Source organism: Chionomys nivalis, chromosome 18 (assembly GCF_950005125.1).
Source record: "Chionomys nivalis chromosome 18, mChiNiv1.1, whole genome shotgun sequence".
In the NCBI taxonomy this organism is placed as follows: Eukaryota; Metazoa; Chordata; class Mammalia; order Rodentia; family Cricetidae; genus Chionomys; species Chionomys nivalis.
In genome coordinates, this window is record NC_080103.1 from 29946761 (window position 1) to 29967604 (window position 20844).

Consider the following 20844-nt stretch of genomic DNA (forward strand, 5'->3'; position numbering starts at 1 on the left):
GTTGGCTACCCCATCATTTGCTTAATACATTTCCATTGCCTGATGGGATCTCTCCCATCAACTCATATTTTATATCTCCTGGATATCTACTTGTAAATCAACATTCTATTTGATCCACCAGATGGAACCACTTTCAAAATACAAAAACAAACAAACAAAACGGCTCCATTTCATTTTCCACTTTTACAAAACCATTCACAGACTACATATACTTTTTGAGCTCATTGTCTTATCTTTCACTCAAACACCGAATTAGATTTATTTTCTGAACAGTATTTCCTAAATGGATTTTTCCTACAGCTGAAAACTTTAATATCCTTTTAAGATCAACTAGGTGAGTAAAAATTTAATCTCTGCTTTTATATTCCTACTCTATTATGAAATATGTCTTCTTTTTTTTCTTTTTTCCATTCAAAAATGTACACTTCCTCCCCTCCTCCCATTCCTCTCCAGCTCTCCCACTCACCCTCCTCCCTCCCCCTTCCTCCTTAAGAGAGGTCAGGGAACCCTGCCCTCTGGGTAGTCCAAGGCCCTCCCCCCATATCCAGGCCTAGGAAGCTTTGCATCCATAGAATCTTCATCAGGCAACGAATGGAGATAGAGACAGAGACCCTCATCAGACAACAAACTGAGCTCCCATGGTCCAGTTGAAGAGCCCAAGGAGGGAGAAAACGAGCAAGGATGCAAGGATGTCTTTTTTTTTTTTTTTTACCATAATAGGGTAAAGTAGAATGTTTTATAAAATACCTTTGGGGCTGGAGATTCGACTCCATTGGCAGAGTGCTTGCTTGCCTAACATGCACGAAGCCCTTGGTTCAATCCCTAACACTGTATAAACCCAGCATGGCATTTATGACTGTAAGCCCAGTATCTGGGAGGCAGAGGCTGGAGGGCATCCTCAGCTGCATAAACAATTTAGGCAAGTTCTGTCTCAAAATAATAGTAATAGGTAATAGTAATAATAAAGACATACTTGATAAATAATAAGAAATGGCATATGAGAGAAATGAAATGAGCTAAGGGTTGAATTTGTAATTAAAAGACAAAGTGATCGTAAACATTTGGGAAGTTCGTAAGCTAGCCCTGCCAAGAGTGAAATCTTCGGGTGTACAAACTAAGGGCTGGCCATGGGACCCTTAAACAAAGTAACTAGCATAATAAAAGAAGCTGATGATAGTCATCAAGAAAATTGGAGGTATTTTTCCATTATGAGTATAAAAAGCCCTTTCCTATCTTTTCTAACTATTTTAGCGAGTTTGAGTTTTAAACAATTTTGTCAGATATTAGAATAAATACACTTTTTTTGCTTCTTGGTTCCATTGATTTAGATTCCATTTTTCCACCCTTTTAGCCCAAGGTGGTATCTGTCATTGATTGTGAAATATGTTTCTTAAAGGCAACAAAAAGACTGGTTCTGCTTTCTAACCCAATCTATTAAAAAGTTATTGTCTTTTAATAAATTTAATAAATTGTGGAATTAGAGTGTTAATAGTAAAAATTACTATTGAACAATCTTTATTGATTTTTATTATTTTGATTTTTTTTAAAAAAAACAACTTTTTTTCTTAACTTTTCTGCACTTTCAAATGGTTATTGCCATTGATTGCTCCTGGGAAATTTCCATAACTCAGCAGAAAGTAGGACCCTATTTATTGTTGAAGATTGCCCACATTTGAGTCATAAGCATGGAGAAATCCGTTGGGTTTGGGTCTAGAAATTTCATTCCTACTAGTTATCTTTCACAGTTCTGGTAGTAGTTAGGCATACCACCAGAGGAGAAAAGTAATAATCATTTTCACCAAGCCATGAACCCCACAAACTACAATTACTTGCCTGTCAAGAAAAACCCTCTGGTGAAATAGTGGCTTAGACATTGTGAGAGTTACCAACCACTCGCTAACTGGATTTAAGGCCTGCTCCATTAGATGAAGCCCACATCTATCATTGTTAATGAGGCAAAGAGCCTGTGGTCACAGCCCTAAGTGGAAAAGCTACTATGATTCAGCTAAACTGACTGTGCTAGCTAGTTTATTTCAACATGGCCCAAACGAAAGCCACCCATGAAGAGAGAGCCTCAGCTGAGTAACTGCCAGCCATCTAAAATTGCCTGTGGCCATCTCTGTAGGGTATTTTTTTTGATTGATGGTTGAGGCAGGAGGGGTCAGCTTGTTGTGGTTGGTGCTGTACATCGCAGGTGGCCCTAGCCTTTATAATAAAGCAAAGTGAATAAAGTATGAGTGGAAAGACACCATGTGAAGTTCCTCTTTGGCTTCTGTGTCAGTCTGTGTCTCCAAATTCTTGCCTTGAGTTCCTGTCTTGACTTCCCTCAGTGACCTGCAATATGTAAGTCAAATAAATTCTTCCTTCCCCAAATAGTTTTTGGTCATGATATTTATCACAGCTAAAGAAAGCAAACTCGGCCGTGGATACAGCCTTAAAATGACTCCCAATGATTTATTGATGTTTCCGTAAACCAGTGGATCTCTCAACTCTCTTTGCCCTTTCAGGGAGATGGCTATTAACCCAGAGATACACAACTGGTTAGTGTGCTCAGTCTTAGATGTTTCATCTCTGTAAAACCCCTCCCTTCAGCACTAAAGGATATTTACAGAACAGGGAATAGAAAGATTGTAAGGGCCATAAGTGATGGATGACATCAAGGAAAGAGTGTTTTCCAAACAACACAGTAAATGCACATATGAGCTTATAGAAATTGTGACTGGATGACATCAAGGAAAGAGTGTTTTCCAAACAACACAGTAAATGCACATATGAGCTTATAGAAATTGTGACAGAATGCCTAGTACCCAGGCACACTAAATTCATATAATATCCCATCATTGGCAGAGGGATAGAGGTGTACACATAATTGAATCCTTAACTGAGTAGCTATTGATACTTGAATGTTGCTTTGAAAGGTAGAATTTGCTTCCTTTAATTGGGACTTCTGCTATATAGACTACATTTCAGAGTAGACCCTCTACCTATGCGTTGTTGACCAATACAAAATGGACTTGGCAAGTTTAAGAAGGAGAGAGAGAAGGAGAGAGAAGCTGGGTAGATTTAAAGATGGGGTGAATCTGGGAGGAGTTGTAAGAATGAATATAAATATTATCAAAATACATTGTATGAAGTTTTCAAAGATTTTATGAAAATGTTATTTTAATAAAAAAGAAAAGGCCAAAGAAATCCATGAATTTGCATATGCTAATTTTAAACTAATAAAATATCAATCATTTTTAAAGAAATAAATAAACTTGGAGAAAAACCCTGAAGGCACTTCAAAAATCTAAAGGACAGTTTCTGTCACCAAAAACCCAGAAATGATGCTTTAGTGTGCTGTTTCTAATGAAGCACACATGCTGCCTTCCTATTCTCTGTTCACGGCCACCTTAGGACTATGATCCTGGCATTATAGGGGGCCAGGGTCATCTATACACAGCTCAGGTGAACTAAAGGTTACTGTAGTAGAATTCTGGCTACTACTTCATAAAGCATAAGCCGTAGACTTTAGTTGCTCCTCTATTGTGCTGATTCTGAAGATATATACAAGAGCTATGGGCACACAACAGACTTAACCTAGAATTTTAATAATTTACTCGATACCCAGAGAACCAGGTAAAGAATTGTCACTGGAGAGCAGTGGTAGCTTCCATTCCACAAGGGTAATAGTCAGCAAGACCACAAGAGTGAGGCCATCATAATGTACCACCGATTGGGCAATGGCATTGAAGTGGGGCAATTCCCTTGGCCAAAGAAACAGAGCACCATTTGCAATAAATTCAGCCTAGGAAAGCTGCAGAGATAAGAATGTCAGATCTTCTGAGTAAACTGAATGTCCCAAAGTGACAAGTGATGGGCAGAAAACATAGCCTTGGTTAATCAATCATGGTCCCTCTGTTCCTAGAATGCAGTGCACGGAGACAAAGAAGACATAACTGTAATAACGCTGTATCTATCTCGGATTTTGTACTGACGTGGGGTCAGTTACATGTTTTTCTTAGGCTATTTCAGCATTTTGAAATACTTTTGTCTATCTCACCATTATATTCTGAAATTAGAATAACTTAATTTCACAGTCCTATAGCTGGAAAGGAATCTACTCCCGGAAGAATTATATCTTGAGTCTCACCCGTGTCAGACTCGGATGAAACTCTGGACTTCTGAATTGGTGCTGTAGTAAGTTAAGACTTTGGGGACTACTAGGATGTTGCGACTCCATTTTGCATTGTTAGAAGGACATAAAATTTGAGGTTAGATGTATAGTTTCATGTTGGGAGCAGTGAGACCCCAGATCCTGAGTTTCTTGTAAACAACTTGTTTTCCCCTCATCTAAGTGCCTACAGCTGCTCTGAGCACGAGACCTTCAGGAGTTCCTGATGGTGGGAGAGTGGTTTCTGGTGGGTTTGGCTGGGGCGTGGCTATCTCTATATAATCTGCCCCTGAACACAATAAAGGGGGCATTCTTGGGGAATTCAAGGATGACCCGTGTCGCTGTCTGTCTGTCTGTGTGTGTGTGTGTGTGTGTGTGTTTGTGTATTTAAACCTCCAGCCCCCTTGCCCGAAGCTCGCAAACTGGGTGCCAGCACAGAGTGCAGACACGGGGGCGCGGTGCGTGGCAGTTTCAAGATTTGAATTTTTTCCCTCATGTTAGGAATTTAATACCGCATGAAATAGGAAGACAGATTCTGATAAAGTTGGCTTGATCTTGAGGGCTCTGTTGTCAGGAATGGGTTATTGTTGGGGATTTTGGATAGCAAATTTTGGATTTTGTTGTATCACAGCAACAGAGGGATCAGCTACACTACCAGCTTACACTCATTCTCTGTTCCACACTGTAAAAAACAAAAGAAAAGTCAGAAACTACTTTAACGGAGTTATAATTTTTTTTTCTGATTTTTAAAGAAGAGAAATACATGTAAAGGATCATTCCACAGATTTATGAATTTTAACACATAATATAGCTTTTTATAGCCTTGTTTCATTCATTTTAATAGGCTTTTTTGCTGTAAGAAGTACTTTTAACCTTATTGGCATAGAGCAAAGGAGACCATGCTCTTTCTAATATTTAAAAGAATATGGACAAGTAAAACTACAATTTATTGCATTTTACTGAGTAGAAATGGCCACTTGGTCATAGATTAGCATGCTAGATGCATTAAGTTTATGTTGAAGTTCCTTTTTTCCCTAACACCTCTTTCAAATATTTCTGAATGTGTGCTCTCTGAAATATACTTCCATTGGCTAATAATTATTGTTCACCATCTGTTGTGTGGCATTGTTTCTGGGGGAAATGGGAACATTTACTCCCCCTAGACAGGGACCCAGTGGCAGGACAAAGGATGGATATGACAGAAGTCCAGTTTGATGAAGCAGTGAGTTCACTGATGAATTATTTACAAACAATGAGTTACTGACAGGAGTATGCATAAGAGATTACTTATAGGAACAGAAATGACTCAAAGACTACTACATCACTGAAGTCCACCCCACTATGGATAACTGCCAATGAAACCTGAATCACAGAGCACCGCCTGCTGTTAGCTCAACAGGTTGGACATGTCTCTTTCAGGTAGCTCAGGCAGTCTGGGATTTTTTTCAGGGTAAACAGCTGATCTCTGTTTCTTTCAAGTAGTTTATCTGGTATTCCTCTTCCAGGAAGCTTGGTAAATTTGGGTTGGGTGTGTCTCTCAACATTTTTTACTGCTTATATATGCTTGAGAGGGGGAGCCTGGTGTATCTGGTCAATTTCATGACTTTCTAAAGTTGTTGAATTGTTTATTTCCTGAGCTTAATGAAACTTCCTGCAGGGTGGAATGCTCTTCACTTCCCTTTAGGATTTCCTATTGTTTCACCTGGTCCTTCCCCCTTAATATTCTGTGTCTTAATAAGCTGCCCTCCCCTGTAGGAAACTCTCTATAAGGGGAGCCCATCCATCTTCCAAGCCCATACATCTACTAAATGAATGGGCTAGAGAATTTTAGAAGAGCAGACCTTCTCATAATTTGACCTTTCCAACTTGGTAGGGCATAAGTAGAATCAGAAGATTTATGTTCTAGTCAACTGAAGAATAATGATTAAAATACACACACACACACACACCCCACAAGCTTGATCCTGAGACTTTCATTCTATGAATACCTACTAATTTGCTGAGTTAGCCAGTAGCCAAGCTTACTTTTACATTCTTTGAACAATTGGGTAACATTCTTGCTAAGATTTTTTTCCCCTTTGATTCAAGCTTTTTTTTTTTTTAAGATTTATTTATTTATTTATATAGTATCCTGCCGGTAGGCCAGAAGAATGATTAGATCTCATTATAGATGGTTGTGAGCCACCATGTGGTTGCTGGGAATTGAACTCATGACCTCTGGAAGAGCAGTCAGTGCTCTTAACCGCTGAGCCATCTCTCCAGCCCCGATTCAAGCTTTTTTTAAATTAATTTTTTTCATTTTGCATATCAACCCCAGCTCCCTCTCCCTCCCCTTCTCCCATCCCTCAACTTTACCCCCTCTTCCCACCCTCCACCCACTCCTTAGAGGGGATAAACCTTCATTGTGCAGCCAACAAAGTCTCACATACCAATTTGAGGCAGGACTAAGCCTCCCCCCCACACCATCAAGGCTGAGCAAGGTATCCATACAAAAAGGAAAGGATTTCTAAAAGCCAGGTCAGGCACCCAGGATAAGCCCTTGTCCTACTGCCAGGCTAGGATTTTAGGAGACAATGCTACCATTAGTGGTGGGAAATTCAATGAATTGGAAGTAAGTCTAGAAAATTGCTATATTTTTATGAGTAGTTGGATCAATAAGTTCTTAAGTGAAGTTTTTAGAAGGAAGCAGGGTTAGTGGGATGGCTCAGGTGGTAAAGGCCCTTGCTGAAAAAGCCAAAAAAAAAAAAAAAAAAAAGAAAGAAAGAAAACTAAGTAAAATCTCTGGAACCCACAGAAGAAGGAAGGCACCAACTCCAGAAAGTTGTTCTCTGATGTCTACCCGTATGTCTTCACACACACACACGCACACACACGATAATATAAACTTAAGAACAATGTTTTGGAGACAACACAAGAGGCTCCGACCACAGTGGAGAATAGGATTCATTTTGCCTTCTCTTTCTTCAAACCCAAGGGAAACGGATGAGGATTCCTAATGAACAACTCAACTTCAATATTCTTGACTATGTTGCCATTTTCATTAATGCTGATCTGACTACACTGGAGATGATGAAATAGAAGGTAGGAAAACAAGACATGCAATTTAAGGGAGCAAATATTCATATAGGTAATATAACAAGTGCTTGTTTTCTTGAAAGACACATTGTTAATCTAAGCAGATATTTGTAATGCCTTTAATCTTTTTAAAGCACATTTTATACCTGGAAGTCTTCTTCCAATGTATAGAGAAGATAAAATATTCACACGGGGCACTAAAGATAAGGATATTATTATCTTCTTTTTAGATTTATTTTTAATTTTGTATTTCTTTTCTTTTCTTTCTTTTGTGTGTACATCAAGAATGCAGGTACCTATGGAAGCTGGAGGTACCTGATGCCCCTGGAACTGAGTGCTGGGAACCAAACTTAGTCCTTCTTTTTGAGGAATATCCTGCCTCCTTGGCTGAGTCATTTCTGTGGACCACATAGACTTTTCTATTTAAAGTGAAAGCACTTGTTAAATAACAAGATGAAGTATTCATACATGTAATCCATATTCCATTCCATGAACTATAGCACAAAATGAATTTGTTGGAGAGAGATTGGGAGAAAGATAACAAAGAGGAAGATAAAAATAGTGATGACTCAATACTATTGGCAAGGGAGTCAGGGCCTCTTGTCCTAACACTGGATGTGTGAGTCTGGAAATAGTCAACTTGAAGTCAACCTAATACAAATATGTCACAGAGTTTATGCTAGTAGCATTGACATTGTTCTATTTAAGACGTATGTAGAAATCTAGTGGGTTGGCTAAAAATTCGGGAAGAGAAGAATTGTAAGAAGGATAAAAACAAGTATGAAAACAAGGATCTAGTGCCTGAAAACTGGGTTGAGGGAGGGGAATGTGGTTAACATTTCTTTCAGAGGGAATGGTAGTGATGATGGGGATTTTGACCTTCGTCTAACCTACTCTTGCTGCCATAGGTAACATTCCATATCTAATATGCTCAGTTCTGGAGCTGTGTTTGAGTATCGTTTTGACGTGTTAGAGGGAGGAGATGGGGGCATTGGTGACATCTCAATTGAGGAATGAAATCAAAGTATCAAGGAAATGATCCAGGAAACCCTGGAGCTTAAAAAGTTCTAATGAGGACCCACTAGTAGCTAGGTGTTAAGGAAGAATCTAGCCCATGGACTGTGAATTAAGGTACTCCCTTACAGGGAGTAGGAATGGATTTTCACATACACACACACACACACACACACACACACACACACACAATGAAATAGTCAAAGAAAGGTTGATCATGGAAATTTAAAACTATATGGCCCACAGAAATGAAATTGAGTATATTTTTAGATGCCATTATACATTAAAAACACTGTATCAGTGGCCCGCCAATAACATTTATTGAGTGAATAGTCATTCCAATAGCAGACTATTGTATGAAGGACAATGGAAGTGTTGAACACACAAATTTTGTTAATTCCATAGGAAACAAACAGAAAACAAAATGAAGAAATTCAAATTAGTATTTTTCTCAGTTATTGAAATGCCTTTTCCCCCTTCTCATGTGTTAACTACAAATAAATAATTCCAGTTCTCTGCCCTCAAGTTGTTGTTTATTATTATTAAATAACTTACAGACAGTGGCATAGATTTATACCTACTGGTTATTTAAAGTTCATGAAATGCATTCAGCTCTCTGGAGAAAGTGCACTGAATACATATAACATAATAATAAAATAATAATATGCCCAAGGATAAACTGTGTGCCTGTTCTTTCCTACTGAGCACATCACGGGTGTTCTCCAGTACAGGTTGTTTATAAATGAGGACCCCAGCTGTTGCTGAGAGACTCAGGCGGAAAACGGGAGCAAATGGGGGATAATAATCCTGATTATAATAGGAGGCTGTTTTTCTAGTGAACCAGGGTGAGTTACATTCTCCCCAGGAATAAACTGCTCAGTCAGTGGCTCCTACCAAGTACCATGTGCTAAATTACCTCTTTCCAGGTACTAAATGACACCTTGATGCCTTGGAAAAATTAATGGGTGAGTGGTTTACCCGGCAAGCATATTATCCCCTGTGAGCCAACAGAGGATTCTGACCAATTAAGTTCTGGAGGGCAGCATTAGTCCTAGAAAGAGCAGTTTAAAGGTTTAGAGTTGTGGAAGCAATATAGGAACGAGTCCCTAATGTATAAGAAAGACAGGATTTTTCACACGCAGGAGGCTTTCATTAGCAGCAGATATATTCCCCTCAGGGACCAATGGGATGGGTGAAAAAGGTGAGAGCCACTATTTAAAACATAAAATACACGAACATATAATTTTTACATTTATTTACAATGATTAAGTATCTCTTAGTGTCTTTTAAAAAAAAATGCCAAATTGGGTGGCTTGCCAGAGGGTTGTTGCTAAGTCAAGTCTTCACACCAGACAAAACCAGCTAACCAAACAAACTAAAAATATTGTTTCTTTGTCTGCAGATATATGTTCTACACTGAATGGCTTATATTCTCATCAAAACCACACAGACGTCCAATGTCTGGACTGGAGGCGTTATTGAATTTTAAGCAAAGGTTTTCTTGTTGTTGTTGTTGTTCTTATTCTCCTTTAAACAGAGAGAGCCAAAAATGTCGCTTTGTTTAGTTTTATCTAATTATTTCGCAAGCTCCATGCTACAGTTGGTGAAATTAAATTAACAAAATTAAATTAATGAAATTCAGTGAAGGGCTTGCTTTAGAAAACTCTAGCTTTGTGTTTTCCTGAGCAAAAATAGGTATATATCTTTTTATCTTAAAATGCTTACAAGACCTTTAGTGGGAATGCAAGCATAAATCATATAGGTATTTTTAGCAGTCATTGTTATAGGTTGCCTGGTAAGGTGATGTGGTTATTACCACATTTATAAAGCATTTCTGCTTGGAGAAACAGAATATTAGAATGAATGTGTAAGAAAATTTCAATCCCGTTATGTCTTAAAAACAAATATATCTCTTTTCCCCATTTTCAAAGCAATATTCTGTGCACAATTTCAGAATCTAAAATGCTAATATGTTTTCAATAATTTTGAGTAAATTACACACGAGGAGTAGGGACAATTATATTTATTATAATTTCTTCAAGGGAAAGTAATGATTTGCTCTTAAAAATTCTAAGCCTGCTTGAGACCCAGGCAGTCTCCAAAGTTCATGTCGTGAAGAAATTTCCCATAGTATAACTCATATAAGGTAGCATGTAGAGACTTTGCTTGCTACAGGAAAGAGGTAAGGACAGTTAAGAGGACAGAAAAAGGCTGGAACCAGTATGATGGGTGATGCTTTATTGTGTGACATGAGTTCCTCTCACATCTTTTTTCTTTCTTTTTTTTTTTTTCTTTTTGGATTTTTCGAGATAGGGTTTCTCCGTAGTCTTTTGGTTCCTCTCACATCTTTAATTGTTAGTAAAAAAAAAAAAAATAGAAAACAATGGAATATAGTATATGAAAGTTGTCTTTTAGTAGAGGGACATCTCTTGAGATGTTTGATCTAGAGAGTTTGGGTTCTAATTGAAATTTCTATTTGATAATAGTCATGGAATATATCAGTCTATTTATTCTGTTTCAAATATGAGTTTTTGGGAAGTTTGGCAAATGTGTGAATTTTAAAACTTATTATCAATTATTTAGGAGTTTCTAAGTTGTAGCATTGACTAAATTGGAATGAAGGATGTTCTTATTACCTATACACTTTTGAGCTTATATTTGAAAAATTCTGAGTGTTTGACATATAGAGTGTGTATACCCAAATTAATATCCAATAAGCATTACCAACAATGATAATGACAATGATGACATTGATGATGATGATGATGATCTGTGTGTGTGCTCATGTAGCAGGCAATAGATAACAGGATATCAAAGAGTTGTAAAAACTCGCTAGTACAATAATTCTCAGTAGTGTAGCACAATATTGTTTAAATATTAAGAAACATTTATCCTGTTGACATGTGTTTAAACAAGAGAAAGCTAAAGTGAGGTATGATTATGTATAAACATAAACTTCTCCTATATATTTAAATTAGCAGAATTATTGGTACCAGAGTTAAACTTATTAGAAATAAAGTTTACTTTCTTAGCTCTTGTTGTGCATTTCCAGAAGATGTTAAATGCGTAAGGAATTCCTGACATAAGTCTATGTGCTTGTAATGATAATGTGTATGAGGTTTTTTGTAAATTCAAGTTTAAATCTTTTGTAAAAATTCTCTAACATTATACAATTGTAGGTATACCTTCTGTAAGGGCCTTTTACTTTCCAGCGAGGTGAAATTATGCCTTGTTCTGAGCATTGGCACAAATACATTAGTTCAGGCTCTGTGAGGAGCCATATTTGTAAAGCAACACTAAAGAAAGAAAAGTTGACTGTTTGAAACAATGTTATAAAATACCCTCTACTTAATCTCTACAACATCACTGAGATTGTTTATAGAAGGACCACTCTTGAGGTGAATGGCTGAGCTCAGGCATCAGTAGATTAGCCTGTGATAGAATAGTGTATATGTGGAATTCTGTTCCCATTGTTTTTTCCTTAGTTAGAGATATCTTAGCTGTTTATTAGGACAATGGTTAATTCAAAGAACCTATCCATCAATCCTTAGTAATCATTAATATAATACTATAATATTAATAATATTATATACTATATATTAAAAATAATATGTCCTTTGATTCTTACATGTCCTTCAGAAATGCAGATTTAACCTACTTTATATATAAATAATTAGGTGTAACTGTGACAAGAATGGTGCAAATTTCTTCTTGACAAATAAATTCTGTTTCTAGAATGCTCAAATTTTTAATGTGGTTTCCTTCTATTTGCTGTATTCTAGTTTCCCCCTCTATCTTTATCTGAAAATTTCTAACACAGAATTTTATGCCAGATTTTTTTTTCTTCCTGAAAGCTGGAAGAAATCATTTCAAGCTTCAAGACTGTGAAAATTGACTATGCCTGACTTTTCCTAAAATGACTTGCAATGCTTTTAGCCAGACAGATTCTAGGACTAGTTAGTTTGTGATCAAAACTTACAGATGGCACCTATTGAAGACTAGCCAGTAGGACATTTTTGAGAATGTCAAGATAAAAAACTATAATTAAAGGTTATTTTGGGAAAAAGCCTGAGTTCCTATTAGTAGATGTCTGAGATAGAAAAATTTATATAAAAAAGACTTTTTGACAAAGTAATTGCTGACAAATATCTTGCAACCCAACATGCCTTTTGCAAACAATTGAATGTCTCTTCTTTTCATTGCAGACGCTAGCTTTCAGGTGATATCACTTGAGGTTGTTTTGCATTACGCTGACTTTTCACGAACATTGGAGGCTGTTTCACAATTGTCAAGATTGTGCAGCCATCTTTTTTTTTTTGTCACCAGTTATTGTAACTCATCTCTGCTGGCTGATATCTTCATGCCAAACCCACATAATATTCATTTGCCACAACATGGATGTTATATGACGATAAACTGATGATGAAGTCCATGGTGGAGTGGTGAGCTTTATACCCCTTCAAAAATGTAAAGTAGAAATTTTATGCATTGAGACAAAAGCAGCAAAACAAATATCTATAGTTAAATTTCCAGGCATCATTGTTCATGGCATGAAATAAATAACAGTTTGAAGTAATAGAGTAGTTAAAGGGGTGGACTAGTGGCTTGAAGAAGAGAATTAATATCCATGATTAAAATTGCATGTATCACTGCCAAGGGCTATGAAAATATGTCAGTTGCATGACTGTCTGTTTCAGGGCCAGGGGAAGAACATTTGCAATTTAAAAATAATGACTCTTTTTTATTATATAAAACAAACCAAGGCCCTCACTCCAAAATGATGCTAACAAGAAATAAATTCCATTCATGTCTGCTTCAAAAATGATCAATGTTAATTATACATGTATTTTATGGACTGTTAAGTACTTTAAAAATCTTTATTTAAAGAGCTGTGTCAACTGATCTAATAATGCATTTCTACAGGGTCATATTTCATATTCCTCATGAATTCCTGTAAATTGCAGATCGCAATTTTATGACCACTGAGTACTAAATTCTTCCTTAAAATTTATATTTGTAATTTGTGTTTATATGCTTTGAAAGCAACAATGAACTTACCCTGTTTCTAGGAACAGTGACAAAGTGTACTTTACTTTTATTAGTTTACATTGTTAGCTTTTGTAACTAACAATTATGTACAACATGCAACTTGCAGTTTAATATAGTGCATTAGGGAAAATGAAGAGTGAATAACAATAAATTTGATGCTTCTTCTGGAGTGAGAATGTGTCTGACTTTCATAACCACCACAGACAGAATCCACTTGCTACAGCATCCCCAAATTCACATTTGCCATGTCTGAGAAGCCATGCTTTCTATCAGGCATTTGATGTAAAAAATGATTTCAGAAAATGACTAATGTGCAATTTGGAAGAACATGTGAAAAAAAAAACCTCATTAAATGTATATTACTTTTCTTACGATTCTTGTTTCAAAAACACTGTCAATTCACCATGAAGAGATACCCTCAAATGCAAAAGCTTTGTAAATGTGATCTTATGTTGTCTGGGTACATCTGAAAATAGACTAATTTTCTTGCTGTCAAAACTAAATACTCTATTTCTTTCTGCTCCCTTCTCTCTTTCTCTCATACACACACACACACACACACACACACACACACACACACACACCCTTTGTCCTGGCTTAATATTATGTTTTTATTTTTACACTGTTCTCTTGAAGGTGTTGTGCCTTTCGTTTAACTTAAAACTGAGTATTTGGTCTGCACTCAACACCTATTAAGTCATAATGACAAGTGCCGAATCCAATTTGAAACCAGAAGGGGGAAACGCAAGTGGTCCCAAATGCCAGTGTTCTGTGAGTTAATTCCATCTGTGGAGGAACTGCAATCCCAGATTTTTATGTTCGTGAAATAATTCAAATGATTCTCTCCTATTTTTAACTTCTGGATGGGCCAAAGAGATTTTTCACACCGAAGATTACAGCCGTGGCTTTCACCAAGCTGAAGAAACAAGCTTTAATGTGATGATCCACACAAGACCAAACTTGATGAAAAATGTAGGGTGTTGCTATGGCAATTCTATTCGTTGGAACTTTTCTCTGTTGGCTTTACTCTGACATTACAGTTTAAAAAGAACCTCATGGAAAGGTGTATTGCAGTGAGGACAAAGGCAAAGCCTTGGAGATGACTGTGTCCATCTTTTCTTCAACAGAAGAGAATGTAATAGCATCATGAAGCCACACCAGCTTGCTCAGAGGTCAGGGCGCAAAGATGTTATCCTGAGACTTCTTTGAAACCCTCAGATCTCTTTTCTCTTTGGCCTGATTTGGAACTATGAAAACCATGTCTCTTCAGAAAATGAGGATATGTTTTGTTGTGTTATCTTGCTTAATTTTTAAAAAATTTTTAAGCATATGTATGCTACGTTAAAGCTTCATTTAAAGCTAAGCACAGATAGGAAAATGAATATCAAATTTGAATATCTCTTCTAGAGCATAATGCAAGACAATTTTACATCATGAATTTGTACATAGACTTTCCCTATTGGAGATGATTAATCCAACTATTTATAACAAACTCTTCAATCAGATTCTTATATCCAACATTGGGCCCAGATGTTTTTTCCTGATTAATCTCAAACCCTTTCCAGGCTACTTTAGAAAGCAGAAATTGTTATCAACTTTATTTTGCACGTTGTTCAGAGAGAAATCATCATAGAGCTAAGGTTAATCACCTTCTAAGTAGGGAATCTGGGAGTTGAATCCAGAAACAACTTTCCAGTGTGGCCAAGCAGCGGGAAAGTGTTCTTAAGCTTGAAAAGGAGTTTTGTACAGTTATTTGGGCCATCACCCTTTGGAAAAGTTTAAAGAAGTCTTCATGGGACCCTGGCTATTTACTGAGAGAGGGTTATTCTGGTCTGGCTTCTGTTCTTGCCAGACAATCTCTCATTCTTCCATAGCAGCATTGTTTGTAATAGCCAAAACCTGGAAACAACCTAGATGCCCTTCAATGGAGGAATGGATAAAGAAAGTGTGGAATATATACATATTAGAGTACTACTCAGCGGTAAAAAACAATGACTTCTCGAATTTTGCGTGCAAATGGATGGAAATAGAAAACACTATCCTGAGTGAGGTATCCCAGACCCAAAAAGAGGAACATGGGATGTACTCACTCATAATCGGTTTCTAGCCATAAATAAAAGACATTAAGCATTCTTCCAAATACTCTTGATACTATCTGTCATGACCTGGTGCAACCACAGGAGTCAGAAGTCAGAGTCATACTGTTTAGACTTTCAGCCTTCAAAAGTGTAGGATAAACAAGCTTTTTTAAAATTTACATTCATCCAACCTCTGAAATTATTGTTATAGCAGCAGAAAACAGTCTAATATAATAGGCATGTATATATAACAGTGTGTCTATCATGCATAGTTGGCTGAGTGGTTCATATTTAAGGTATCCTATGTGACAATGCAAAGCATCAGAGATATATTTAATAGTATAATTAAACAAACCTTTAATTTAATCACAGAAATTGTCAAATATCCTCATATTTGCCAACCTATGAAAGTTAGTCTACTCTTGTGGGAGAAAGTAAGCATCATTAAAATATCAACTGAGACAAGGAAGCCAATAATGTTTTTCTATATAATGCTGGGAATAAACTACTCCTTTTATAGAAATATAATAAAGAAAAATTGACATAGTGTATTTCTTTCAATTTGACATGCCCAACATGCAGCTCCTAAGCAAAAAAAAAAAAAAAAAAAAAACATAAATTTCAAAATATCAGCTCCCTGATTTATATCTGAATTTTAAAATGCATGTGGCCAGCAAAGTGTGGAGTAGATAGGGGTGGTGGACACTAACAGGAACATCCCCAGAGCGCAATAAGTGGAGTGCTCTGTGCAGCTGGGCTCCAGCTTTCAAGAAACATGATAGCCGGCATGAGCAGAATGGCCAAGTGCCCAGCCTCCTGTCCCTTGAGTCTGGAAATGGATGCACCCTGGGAATAGAGGAGCCCGTGCTTCCTCCCTGCCCTTTGGGATAATCTCCCCTCGTGTTTCCTTCGAGGAAGACTTGCTTGAAGGACCCGTTTAAAAGCCTTGCTTCGAGATTTCAGCCCGGTGCTCCAATGTGGGTCTTTGTCTCTGTCTCCTTTCATCGCCTAAATGTTTTTCTTAGGGTTCACCTTCTTAATTAGCTTGTCTAGGATCACGCATAATAGGCTCAACGTCCAAATCAAGAGCAGGAGACAGAGCACGAGCAAGGAACTCAGGACCGCGAGGGGTGCACCCACACACTGAGACAATGGGGATGTTCTATCAGGAACTCACCAAGGCCAGCTGGCCTGGGTCTGAAAAAGCATGGGATAAAACCGGACTTGCTGAACATAATGGACAATGAGGACTACTGAGAACTCAAGAACAATGGCAATGGGTTTTTGATCCTACTGCACATACTGACTTTGTGGGAGCCTAGGCAGTTTGGATGCTCACCTTACTAGACCTGGATGGAGGTGGGTGGTCCTTGGACTTCCCACAGGGCAGGGAACCCGGATTACTCTTAGAGATGATGAGGGAGGGGAACTTGTTGGGGGAGGGGGAGGGAAATGGGAGGTGGTGGCAGGTAGAAGGCAGAAATCTTTAATAAATAAATTAAAAAAAAAAAAGCCTTGCTTCACAATAAAGTCTCCATTATGGAAAAACATACAAACTCCTGGGCTTATATAGTTTTGATGAAAGGATAAAATATGACATACCCATATGCACATGTAAGTGAAGAGAATGTACATATATAAATGTGATTTATGTAGAATATACAAATATTGATGTATTTTATGAGGTGTATTTTAACAAATCATTTGAATTCTATACATGAAAGTTATAAATGCATATTCTGATAAATATATGTATACATTAGTGTATATGTAAAGCAGGATTAAAAATGTATAAACAATAATTCACTGGGAAATAGATCGTAGAAATTCAAATTTTCTTCTCATTGTCTGACATATAATGTGGTTCATTATTAAGTATATTCTACATATTAAATATATATTTTATATATGAAATACACATTTTATATATCAACTATATACTTATGTGCATTATTATATAAAATTATATTAAGTAGATTTATGTATTCCAAACTAGCATTGAACTTGCTACGCAGTTTATGATGATATTAGTCTGTTGTTACTGATCTTCCTGCATCTACCCCCTGAGTGTCACATGTAGAGGCTTATGCTGTCAAACACACTTTATACAATGGAGGGGACTGAACCCAGGGTTTTGTGCATGTTACCCAAATAGTGTATTAACCCAGTCTAGTTCCCAATCCTCCAAATTTTCCTCCTTGAAATAATCTATAATTTTCAAATTTTGCACATCAAAAATATTGCTTTCATCAGCACAACTGAATTCAACTACTGTCTAAGTGACCTGAAGAGTTAGTTATCACCTCAGAAAGGATTGAGAAACCTTTCTCTGGCCTCAGACTGATATTCTGAAAACAACAGTTTTGTCAAGAATGTGTGTTTCCAGAGGGGCAAGGTGAGGTGAGAATGTCTTTCCTTCACACTGCCCCAAATTCCATGTGGACGAGAGCACACTGAGTTTATTTTGGTCCACATATCAACTTATATATGCTTCCAGTAGCCTATGACTGCCTTGAGATTAATGTAGGGTCCTAGCTAGGTCTTGACTCCTAGTCATTAAATATATGATTGGAGGAATGAGCAAATTGAAGCATAAGGATGACTGAATTTCCCAGCAGTCAATTGAGAATTTTCTTATTATATTTCATACCATGTTTTTCAACAATTTTAGTATCCACCATTTAAAATTCAAAGTTTTTTTTAAAATAAGTTTTATCTGAACAATGTGGTACAATCAGTAGCAGAGGCAGTCAGATCTTTATAAGTTTCAGATCAGTCTAGTCCTCATAGTGAGACTCTGTTTTAGAAGAAAAGAAATGACTTAAAATTCTTTTTTTGTTTATTAATTTCTACAAACATATATTTTAAAATTCAATTGTAACACTCTTTGTATCCACCTAAAACAGAAATAATTGATAAAGAACAGACTTTTATTTTAAGAAAAAGTGAGTATTTGATTGAGAGTATAAGTCAAAAAGAGTAGAATATTAAATATTGGGAACCTTTCTTTCTCTCTCTCTCTCTCTCTCTCTCTCTCTCTCTCTCTCTCTTTCTCTCTCTTTCTTTCTTTCTTTTTTGGTTTTTCAAGACAGGGTTTCTCTGTATAACAATCCTAGCTGTCCTGGAACTAGCTCTTGTAGGCCAGGCTGACCTTGAACTCACAGAGATCCACCTGCCTCTGCCTCCCGAGTGCTGGGAAATATAGGCATGCACCACCACCACCCAGTGGGAGCATTTATTTCTAAAACTGAGTAAGTCTGTCTTATGAAATCAAAATGGCCAGTTCAGTCGGAAACATGGATCATTTGGTGTTAAAGTCTTAATTCAAACTCAGTACAAACATGATAATGATATAAACCCTTCTGAGCACTTGGGATACTGAGTCAGGAGGACAGTGAATTTGAGGTTATTCTTGCCTATGTAGCGATATCGTGTCTCAACCAACAAAGAAGAGGTAAAAATAGTTATTGACTTTTAATAAGGTAATTTACTAGTATATCTTATATCATTAATAGACATTGTCAGAGAAGCAGAACAACTGGTACTGAAGAAATATGAAAATCATGATATTAATTAATTGGTATAAACTTAGAGTTCTCTTTAAAAAAACAACTATCTGTTTCAATGCAAATTGAAAATGATACCATTAGTTATACATTAATATTTCAGGAATAAAATGAAATAAAGCTACAATTCCAACAGCAGCATATATTGCTGGGCATGGTAATCCATACCTGTAGTCTTGGAACTTGGGAGCAAAATCCTGAAAATGGATTTACAGATGGCCATGAGATATCATATGGGTTCTGGGAACTGAACCCTCGTCTGGAAGAGCAGTCATTTTTATTAACTGCTGAGACATCTCTCCAACAACCTACTTTCCCCCTTGAATGCTGACTATCCACACCACTTGCTGCTGTGTAATACTAAAGGGCCATGCACTGAAAATGAATTTTCATAGAAAATTGGTATTCCCACATTAATCAGGGAAATCCCATTTGTTGACAGTAAAATGTCTGTGTCTTCAGCGCTGGCTTCTAGTTTCAACCAAAATGATGATGGGAAACAAGCAGAGGTTGAACAACGAAGTCAACAGTATTATTTACTCTCCCCTTACTGTACACTTGTCCCACAGAGACCTTCATTAGAATCTGTCCTTCAGTAATCATTGCATGATATTCTTTCACCAGTATAGAAATTATTTAGTTCCCGGACTGTTCACGTGATGAATGAACAGGCAGTTCCCCAGTACATGTCTCATCAAATTGAACTGTTATTTAAATCATGCATCATTATTTAATTTCCAATCATTTATAGCTTATCCCTTCAACTGATTGTAGGTTTTGGGAGGACCATAGAACACGCATGCATCTCATCTTTTACCCAGTCCCCACCTTTGTAGTTTTTTTAAAAAATATTCAATAAATTCTGGTGGGTGATATGATAAGATTCAAATGAAAATGTCAAATGTGACCCTAGTCTCTTATTTGTCTTTTAAAATATAACTTGATAATACAATTTGCAGTGATTATGCTCTCTGAAAAACTTAAATAACTTAATATGTCCACTACATTGGTCTACAAGTTTCATCATTTAAATACTCAGCATTTCAACTAAAATGTACTTAAACACAGAAAACATTTCTAATAGGACAGGTTTATACTATGGAGAATTAGTGAAGTTTGCATGCAAACTGTAAAGCAGTCAATATAAATATTCTCTATAGAACATCACCAATATCCTAATTGTGAATGAATATTTAATAAAAATTGCATTCAGGCAGTAGATTGATTTTTGCTTAATTTGCATTCTTAGCCAGTTAAAAAAATAAAGATAAGATGCTAATATTTGGGAAGCATTGGGTATTTTCTACTTACTGAGTAAGTAATATTGGCCTGTTACAAATCAATATTTAGTTCTACCATATCTTTTTTAATAATATGGACAGACATTCAGGCAAAAGACTTCATTGTAACACCAATATAGGAGTGTGGTTCTACTTGCAAAGTCATCTGTCATGTTTTATCATGTTAAGTCTTCTGTCCTAAGAGCACTTTAAACACCTTAAACACAGAAAACGAATCATCGTCCCAAATCAAAGGGAAATCAAGTTAGCAGCATCTGCTCTACTGCATTGCGTTGTCCTTTCTAAACCCAAGGAAACAATGCATCCATGGCACTTGAACTGGCATGAACATTTCATTGAGGGGAACTAGAACACATATCTAGGCACACAGTGAGCACACAGCACTTGGATCACTCAGCAGCCTTTCGTGCCTCTTTCTTTTCCCTCTTTCTTTGAAGTACAAAACAGTGTAATATCCCACCTTTGAAAGATTTCAATTTCAATATAGAAGACAAGTAGGAGTTCTTTCTGATGAACACTTAATACATTTCAGAAACATATCATATATATTGAGTTCCTTAAAGCCAACATTCATGTTTAAATTGATGGCACCCTTGAAAGCTCAGCGT